The sequence below is a fragment of the Perognathus longimembris genome, chromosome 20, assembly GCF_023159225.1.
Source record: "Perognathus longimembris pacificus isolate PPM17 chromosome 20, ASM2315922v1, whole genome shotgun sequence".
NCBI classification, from domain to species: Eukaryota; Metazoa; Chordata; class Mammalia; order Rodentia; family Heteromyidae; genus Perognathus; species Perognathus longimembris.
In genome coordinates, this window is record NC_063180.1 from 31,209,173 (window position 1) to 31,218,510 (window position 9,338).

Genomic DNA, 9,338 nt, shown 5'->3' on the forward strand with positions numbered 1-9,338 from the left:
CCAGGCTCCTCAGCACCCCCAAATAGACGCGCCACATATGTTCCCAGGGCTCCACAGACACTGTGCTGTCATCTGGCTTCTGTCCTGAAACACAGAGCCATCCTCCAGGGGGGGGAGGGGAGCCAGCCCCAGGCAGAGCCAGAGCCGGGGAGACCAGGAGGGGAGCCCAGGTGCTGTGAGCCTCCTGGCCAGGGTCCTGCCAGACTGTTCGCTAGAAGGTTCTAGAAGAGAGTGGGCAACAGGGAGCTAGGGGCTGGCCACTCCTCAGCAGGAACCACCGTGGGTGAATGATATGGGAGATTGAGGGTCGAGTCTGGCTCTGTCAGGATTCACGAGACTTGAGCAAGCCACGTGAGACCTCCTGAGCATTCAGGGCCTCCATGTGTGCCAAAGGCAGGTGGAACTCTACCTCTGACACCTGGTGAGCTGCGTGAAGAGCTGTGGAAGGCTCAGTAAGTGCCGGGTGCAGTGGCTCCTGCCTATCATCCCAGCTACAGGAGTGGCATAGGTAGGAGGACCTTTTTGGTCCAGGCCAGCCTGGGCAAAAACATACAGTGTATATAGCCCACTAAGGGAGTGTCTGTGTAGGGTGGGCCTTGCTCATGCTAGGCCAAGGACTATATTACTGGGCTAAGTCCCCAGCCCTACCTTCTGGTGCCATCTAGAGCCCCTGTGGTGGCCACTGGTGTGTGTCTACTTTTCGCTTCTCATTCTAGAATTTTCCATTCTTAAAGAGCTGCTCCCAGAATAACCCACCAGGACCCCTGGGGTCTCCAGGACTCTGCCTGGGGTCTCAGGAGAGGGGGCTGGGGAGGGATCCTTGAGAAGTCAAGAGGAACAGGGAAGGATCTCAGGACCCAGAAGCCCTTGGGAAAGTGAGCTCCAACCTCTCTGGAACCCTAACCCTGTGGATGCCACAGACTGTAATGAAGATGCCCAAGGCTCTTCAGATCCCGTCATGGGCATAAAATAATGAAAGCCCACTGGGCCCCAAGCCCAGAACTCGCACTCCAACACAAAGCCAGGCCTCAAGTCTCCAACAGAGGCCTGCTCACAGGGGCCCAATTGCTGTAGGCAGCTCTGCCCCTGCAGAGTCAGTCATCCAATCAAGACTGGTGGCAGGAGGTGATGTCACAAGGCTGTGAGCCACTCAGAGGAGAGGCCTAAGGATGTCTGCCATGTAGATTCTATGTGTACTTTGTAAAGGATACATGTACTCTGTTGACTGGGACATAGCTATATATTACATGTATTGTCATATAAATAGAGTAGCTATTCTAGATACCTATAGTAGCCATTCTGTTCTAGTGGTTCATGACTGTGATCAGCATTTTTCTGATTCATCCTGCCAAGCATATTTTCTTGTATTTGTTAGCCATTTGTATCTTTTTGTAGAAACAATCTAAGTCCTTTGCTATCTGTCTGACTGTCATCTGTTTGTCTATCATGTACCTACCAACACACAGACAGACAGATACACACACATCTACACTGGGAAGAATGTACGTTGTATTGACCTGGGATCTTCTGTCTGTTTTTTTTTTTTGTTTTTTGGTTTTTTTTGGCCAGTCCTGGGCCTTGGACTCAGGGCCTGAGCACTGTCCCTGGCTTCTTCCCGCTCAAGGCTAGCACTCTGCCACTTGAGCCACAGCGCCGCTTCTGGCCATTTTCTGTATATGTGGTGCTGGGGAATCGAACCTAGGGCCTTGTGTATCCGAGGCAGGCACTCTTGCCACTAGGCTATATCCCCAGCCCCTTCTGTCTGTTTTTTTGTTTGTTTGTTTTTGAAAGTGGGCTGAAACTCTAGGCTTGAATGTTGTCCCTTGAGCTCCCTGTTGCTCAGGACTAGCGCTGTACCACTTAAGCCACAGCTCCACTTCCGTCTTTTTCTGTGATTAATTCAAGGCAAGAGTCTCAGAGGCTTTCTTGCTTGGGCTTCCAGGCTGGCTTCAAACCTTGATCCTGGAATCTCAACCTCCTGAGTAGCTGGGATTACAGGTATAAGCCACAGCTCCTGACTGGTTGTTCTATTTCTTTCCCTTAAAATATTTACACTAAATGTTAAAATGTAACACCAACAAATGTTTCAGAATTTGGAAAATGTTTGAAGTTACTTTCATTTCTTACTCCCAGCCCTCATTTCGCCTGCTCAGAAACACCTAGTGTTAGATTTTCCAGACTTTTTGTAGCACTTTAAGCAAAATACTTTTTTTGGTGCCAGTGCTGGGACTTAAACTCAGGGCCTGGGAACTCACTCTTACCCTTTTTCCTCGAGGCTAGCGCTCTTCCACTTGCGTCACTGTTCCACTTCTGGCTTCCTGGTGGTTAATTGGAGGTAAGCATTTCAGGAACTTTTCTGCTCCGGCTGGCTTTGAACAGAGATCCTCAAGATCTCAGCTTCCTGAGTAGTTAGGATTACAGGTGTGACCATTGGCACCTGGCTTATTTTTTTCTTTTTAAATGGCTTCAACTTTCTCTTTTCAAACCTTAAAGCCATCTGATTTCCTTTCACATCTTCTCTTTATTATTTATTTTTATTGATATACTTCTCTTTAGCTTAAAAAAAAAATCACAGATGGCTGGGAAGGTGGCTTAGTGGTAGACTGCTTACTTTGCATGCCTGAAGCCCTGGGTGCATATCATTCCTTCCAGTCACAGATCCATCCATCTGTCCTTCCTTCCTTCCATCCGTCCCTCTTATTTTGCAGTGTTGGGATGGGGTTCATACATGCTAGGCAAGAGCTCTTCCAGTAGCTCCACCTCCAGCCACCACATTTTTCTGGTTAGAAAAATATAATGCCATGTTTTTAATAGGTAAATGCTTGGAAAATATAGGAAAAAGTAAAAGAGAAAATTAAAATACCCATTAAGCTCATCTCTATAGCTTACAACTGCTGCTATTTTATTTTTTCCATTTATTCTCTGTAATTCTACTCATAAACACATTCATATTGATTCCATGCTTTGCTATAAATGTCACAAATATATTTCTGTGATTTGGTGTTGTAAAGTCCACCCCAGGGAGGGCTCCATGCAGATGCCCCCCTACCTGTTTAAGTCTGCACCCAGTACCTGCGTTACCTAGGTAACTGGCACACCTGGAGGAAGTTACCTCCTCCTTCTCTGAGGTCACATCCAATCCACCTGGCCATATCTCCCACCTTTTCCTATATAATCTGGCTCAACACAGTCCCGGCTCTTTCCTTTTCTCTCTTTTTCCCTTCTTCCTTCCCCTCTGTCTCTCCACACCTCCATCTTGTGTTGGTTGGCATTTTGCTTTCCCCCCAGTAAAATCATTTCTGCCTGAACCATGTGGCAGGTTTCCTTTCTGGGGACCCTTACAGGTGTTAGTTGTAAAAAGCATGTTGTTTTGTTTTTGTGTCGGTACTAGACCTTGAACTCAGGCCCTTGGCTTGGTTCCCTATTGTTTTCCTCTTAAAGCTGGTACTCCAGCACTTGAGCCACAGCTCCATTTCTGGCTTTTAATGAGTGCCGAGAGTCTCAGGGACTTAACTTCCTGGGCTGGCTTAAAACATTGATTCTCAGATCTCAGTCTTCTGAGTAGCTAGGGTTACAGGAGTGAGCTACCAGTGCGCAGCAGCTCCCATGGCCTATCTTTGAACTCATGACCCTGGGCTTGCTAGGCAGGTGTTCTGTTCCTTGAGCCTGCCTCCAGTCCAAAGCATCCAAGTTTTTAACTCTAAAACAACAACAACAAAAAATCCAAGTTTTTGTTTGGTTTCACATAATGTAAGATTTCATTTAGCATCTGGTGTAAGACAGAGTTCAACTTTATCTTCCAAATTGTTAAGTAGGAAAGCCAAAGAATTGGATGCAACTGCCATCCTGCAACTGCCATCGACCCCACTTCCCCCTTTACTGCAGGTCAGATTCCTTATCTATTGAATCTCTTTCTCAGTTTCCCCTTCTGTTCTATTGATCTGTCAGTTTATTCTCTGGTCAATCCTCAAAATGATTTTATTTCTTATTAGAAAAGCAATAGTGGCTTATTACAGGAAGATAAGAAAGCATAGACACACACACATGCACACACACACTCTTGCCATGGCAGGCAGGGAGAGTCATTTGCCTTGGTGTGTATCTCACCAGAGTAATTAATTTATATAAAGATGTATATGTATTTATATATATATATTTATTTATTGTTGGTCATGGGATTTGAACGCTGGGCCTAGGCACTATCCTAGAGCTTTTTTTTTGCCAATCCTGGGGCTTGAACTCAGAGCCTGAGCACTGTCCCTGGTTCTTTTTGCTCAAGGCCAGCACTCTACCACTTGAGCCACAGTGCCACTTCCAGCTTTTTCTGTTTGTGTGGTGCTAAGGAATAGAACCCAGGGCTTCATGCAAGCTAGCACTCTATCCCGCTAAGTCACATTCCCAGCCCCCAAAGCTCTTTTGCTCAAGGCTAGTGCTCTACTACTTAGAGTCACAGCACCCCTTCCAGTTTTCTAAGTGTTAATGGGAGATAAGAGTCTTACTGACTTCTGGTTCTAGGCTGGCTTCCAATCAAGATTCTCAGCTCTCAAGTCTCCTGAATGGCTAAGATTACAGTTATGAGCCACCCACGCACACCCTCTACTTTTTTTTTTTTTTGGTTGTGGGGCTTGAACTCTGAGCATTGGCACTATTCCTGAGCTCTTCAGCTCAAGGCTAGCACTCTGCCACTTGAGCCACAGCACCACTTCGTTTTCTGGTGGTTAATTGGAGGTAAGAGTCTCAAGGATTTGCCTGCCTGGGCTGGCCTTGAACCTGAGTAGCTAGGATTACAGTCGTGAGCCACCAGTGCCCGGCTCCAGCCTCTACTTTTATATATAAGATCTGATAGTATATGCATATTTCCTGATTTCCACTTACTGTACAGGTCAGTATTTAAAATTTTATTCTATTTAAAAATATTTCTTTTTGATTTTTAAAAAATTAATCATAAATTTAAGGCTCAGTGACACCTCTGGTTTAGTATGTTTGGTGCACACGTGTGCACACACAGACACACAGGCACACTTGTGCACATGCACTCACGCATGCGTGCATGTTCTGACTATGATTGGCAACACTAGAAAACAAAGCTTGCTCTTGTTCTCTGTGCAGCTGTCCCAGTTCTGGCTTCCAGAGAAAGAAGTCAGTCAAGAAAAGGGTAAGTGTGAGTGAAGTTCTTAAAGCCAGGTGGTTTCCATGCAGGGGACTAGGACAACCTTACCCTCTGGGGTTTGAATACTCACTCTGATTGGCCCCAAGGAATTCCTGGCTCCAGGTTCAATTGACAGGGCTGACGTCAGCACAGTCCCCAGGGCGGGAAAGTTCCAAGCATTCCATTGTAGATGGGTTGGTGGGGGGCTGGGCCCTGGTGGCTCACTTCTGTAATCCTAGCTGCTCTGGAGGCTGAGATAGGAGATCTGAACATCTTGGTTCCAAGCTAGCTGAGCTCAAAAAGTCCAGGAGACTCTTATCTCCAATCTACCATCAAAATGGTAGAAGTGGAGCTGTGGCTCAAGAAGTTGAGGGTGAAGCTAAGGGACAGTGCCTAGGCCCTAAATTCAAGCCCTAATGTAAGGTCTGCTGAACTGCTGGCAGGTGGCTGGAAAGAAGGGCTGACCCACGATCCACCCATGCCTTATCTAGGGCAAGGGCAGGGAGGTGTGGCCAGGGGAGGGGAGGTGGCTACCTTCAGGTATGCAAGTTACCTAAGTAATGAAGAAACAGACTTTTTTGAGGGGGGTGGGCATCTTCATGAAGTCCTCCAGAGGGTAGACCTTACACCCAGTACTAGCATAAAAACAAATATCGGCTCTCTGGGCCCACTTGACCCCAGGGTAAGGTGGTGGTGGGAAGTGTGTCTTTGTTTTGTTAAGTTAGCCCCTAATCCTGGAATAGTTTGTCCAGCTCTCTCTTTAGGCTGAAGGAAGCCAACTGAATCCTTTGGTATGGGGTGGGGTTTAGGATTTGGGATATGACTTCCCACCTAGGCACTTACAGCTGTGAGTTTTAATTCCTAGGCTTTCTCTCTGAAAACAAGTAATAACCTCCTCTATTTTAGTTCTCTTTTGCATCTCCCTGCTTTGGGTGCTCTGGGCTAAATGCCACCTGTCACTCTCAGAGGACAGGAAGAGATTAAGTGCCCAAGTAAGAGGCAAGGTCAAAGCTGAGCTCCAAGGCTCAGATTTATAATCCTAGCTACACTGGAGGCTGAGATCTGAGGATCAAGATTCCAAGCCAGCCTCAAAGCTGGAAGTGGAAGGGTGTCTCAAATGGTAGAGCACTAGTTCTGAGCAGAAAAGCAAAGGGACAGTGCTCAAGCCCTAAATTTAAGTCATAAAATAAGTGAACTATCCTGGGCTGGGGATATGGCCTAGTGGCAAGAGTGCTTGCCTCGTATACTTGAAGCCCTGGGTTCGATTCCCCAGCACCACATACACAGAGAACGGCCAGAAGTGGCGCTGTGACTCAAGTGGCAGAGTGCTAGCCTTGAGCAAAAAGAAGCCAGGGACAGTGCTCAGGCCCTGAGTCCAAGGCCCAGGACTGGCAAAAAAAAAAAAAGTGAAATATCCTAATTTTTTTGGAAGAAATGTAACCTGTCATTCAAACAAAATCACCACATGCACACAGGCCTTTCAGAAGGAAATTAATAGATGTACAACCATTTGTTATAGAAAAATGGGACATTTGGGGCTGGCAATGTGGTTTAGTGGTAGAGTGCTTGCCTAGCATGCATGAAGCCCTGGGTTTGATTCCTCAGTACTACATACACAGAAAAAGCTGGAAGTGGCACTGTGGCTCCAGTAGTAGAGTGCTAGTCTTGAGCAAAAGAAGCTCAGGGACAGTGCCCAGGCCCTAAGTTCAAGCCCCAGGACTGGCAATAATAATAATAATAATAATAATAGGAAAAAGAAAATGGGAAATTTCTGTGAATTCAAACATAAAAGGAAAAGGAAGAGCAAATTCAACTCAAAAAGTCAGGACTAAGAAGGAAATAGGAGAACAAATCAATAAAATAGGAAAGCAACAAGCATTAGAGGAGAATCAACACGACAAAAGCTGGTTTTCTGAGAAGATCAATAAAATGGATAAACCTCCAGATTGATCTAGAATAAAAGAAGAAAGACACAAATTGCCAATAAATATTGATTTAAGTTTGTTTTACTCTTAGGTTAAATGTATACTCTCTCTCTCTCTCTCTCTCTCTCTCTCTCTCTCTCTCTCTCTCTCTCTTTGGTCTGAGACTGGATCTCCATCTTGGTACTGGATGCTTTCACTCATTGGCTAGCACCCTACCAACTGAGCCATGCCTCCAACCCCTTACACCTCTCTCCCTTCTTTCCTTCCTTTTTTTCTTCGCTGTACTGGGACATATATCATAGCTGTCTTTGGTAAATGGTGACAGGTTTTTGTAATAATTTTTTTCTGGTTCTGGGGCTCCAACTCTGGGGCTGGCTGAGCATTGCTCTATCAATTCTAGTACTCTACCACTTGAGCCACTCCCCACTTTTTCTGTGTTTAATTAGAGATAAGAGTCTCAGGGTCTTCCCTGCCAGGTCTGTCTTTAAACCACATCTCAGCCTCCTGAGTAGCTAGTATTACAAGCATCAGCCACTGATGCCCGGCTTGTAATAATTTTTTTTTTTTTTTTGGCCAGTCCTGGGGCTTGGACTCAGGGCCTGAGCACTGTCCCTGGCTTCTTTTTGCTCAAGGCTAACACTCTGCCACTTGAGCCACAGCGCCACTTCTGGCCATTTCCTGTATATGTGGTGCTGGGGAATTGAACCCAGAGCCTCATGTATACGAGGCAAGCACTCTTGCCACTAGGCCATATCCCCAGCCCTGTAATAATTTTTTGTGTGCTGGTCCTGGGATTTGAACTCAGGAGTGAATGCAGGGGTGTTTGGGGGGGGGTGAAGTGTTCACAGGGGGACGGGAGGCATTTCTGCCAGTGTAGATAGAAGAATGTGAGGCCAGCACACTGAGGTGACATTAAGAGATGTCTGATCCAAACCCCACCATAGATTTTCTTTCCAAACCAGGTCCTGTATTTGCATTTATTGATGGAGCATGATGGATGGTTTAGTCCTCCCCCTAGCCTCTGTTTGATGCTTCTCTGGCTCCCCACTGCAGCCTTTGTTTGGTTTTTGCTCTGTAGTGTCTTTGTGTTTCTTTCAGGCTGTTTTGCTGCTGCTTCTAGGTTAGTTCTTCTTTTTAATGCCAACAGGGGGGCTTGAACTCAGGACCCAAACACTGACCCTTAGCTTTTTTTTTTTTTCCTCAAGGCTTGTACTCTGCCACTTCTGACATTTTGGTGGTTAATTGGAGATCAGAGATTTTTTTTCTGCCAGGACTGGTTTTGAACCTAGATCTTCCGATCTCAGCTAGGATGACACAGGCATAAGCCACCAGTGTAGGTAGGGATTCTCCTTCTTTTTGCCAGTCCTGGGGCTTAAACTCAGGGCCTGAGCACTGTCCAGCCTGAGCCCAGCCCTGGGCTTCTCCTTATGGCTGCCTGGTCTGCAGACTGTGCCGATGCGCTTGAGTTAAGATGCAACAACTCATCCATGGACTGGGAATATAGCTTAGTGGTACAGTGCTTGCCTAGCATGCATGAAACCCTGGGTTTGATTCCTCAGTACCACATAAACAGAAAAAGCTGGAAGTGGTGCTGCAGCTTGAGCAAAAGAAGCTCAGGAACCAGTTCCTAGGCCCAGAGTTCAAGCCCCAGGACTGGCAAAACAAAACAAGACAAAAACTCTCCCTTTCCTGAGACGGGGCTTAAAGCAGCCTGTTCTATAGACTTTCGGTGAGGGTTCAGAGGTGTTCCTCATTTGGGCGCCTTCCAAAATGGTGCCCGCTAACCCAGTCTAACCAATCTGAGACCTTAGAAGATGTTTTCATATATTATAATCTAATCATCTTTATGCTAACCCAGTAGTAAATGTCCATTAAAAAAAATCATTCACGGAAGGCTGGGGGGCATGGTTCATAGTGTTATGTGGAGCGAAGCTCAAACCCCGGGGTTTAAGGGGATCCCTTCCTTACTTCTTGGAAACTGTACTTGCAGACTGACGGGTTTGGGCAAGGCGTATTGGCGGGGCTGGAGGAGTTCAAGCACAGTGTGGGCAAAGGAAGGATCTGGGCCTTAGAAAGGGAGAGGGAGTTGTCCCGGCTCCCACCGTATGGTAAGGTGCAGTACGGATCTGACCCCTAAGCCCAGGCTTCGGGTCTGCACCCCCAGGCCTCTCCCTGCTACGGTGGGGGGGGGGTCCCATGCTGACCACCCCATCTCCCCAATCTGCTCTCTGGGCCTCAATTTCCCCTTTGTGCACGGGTGCAGG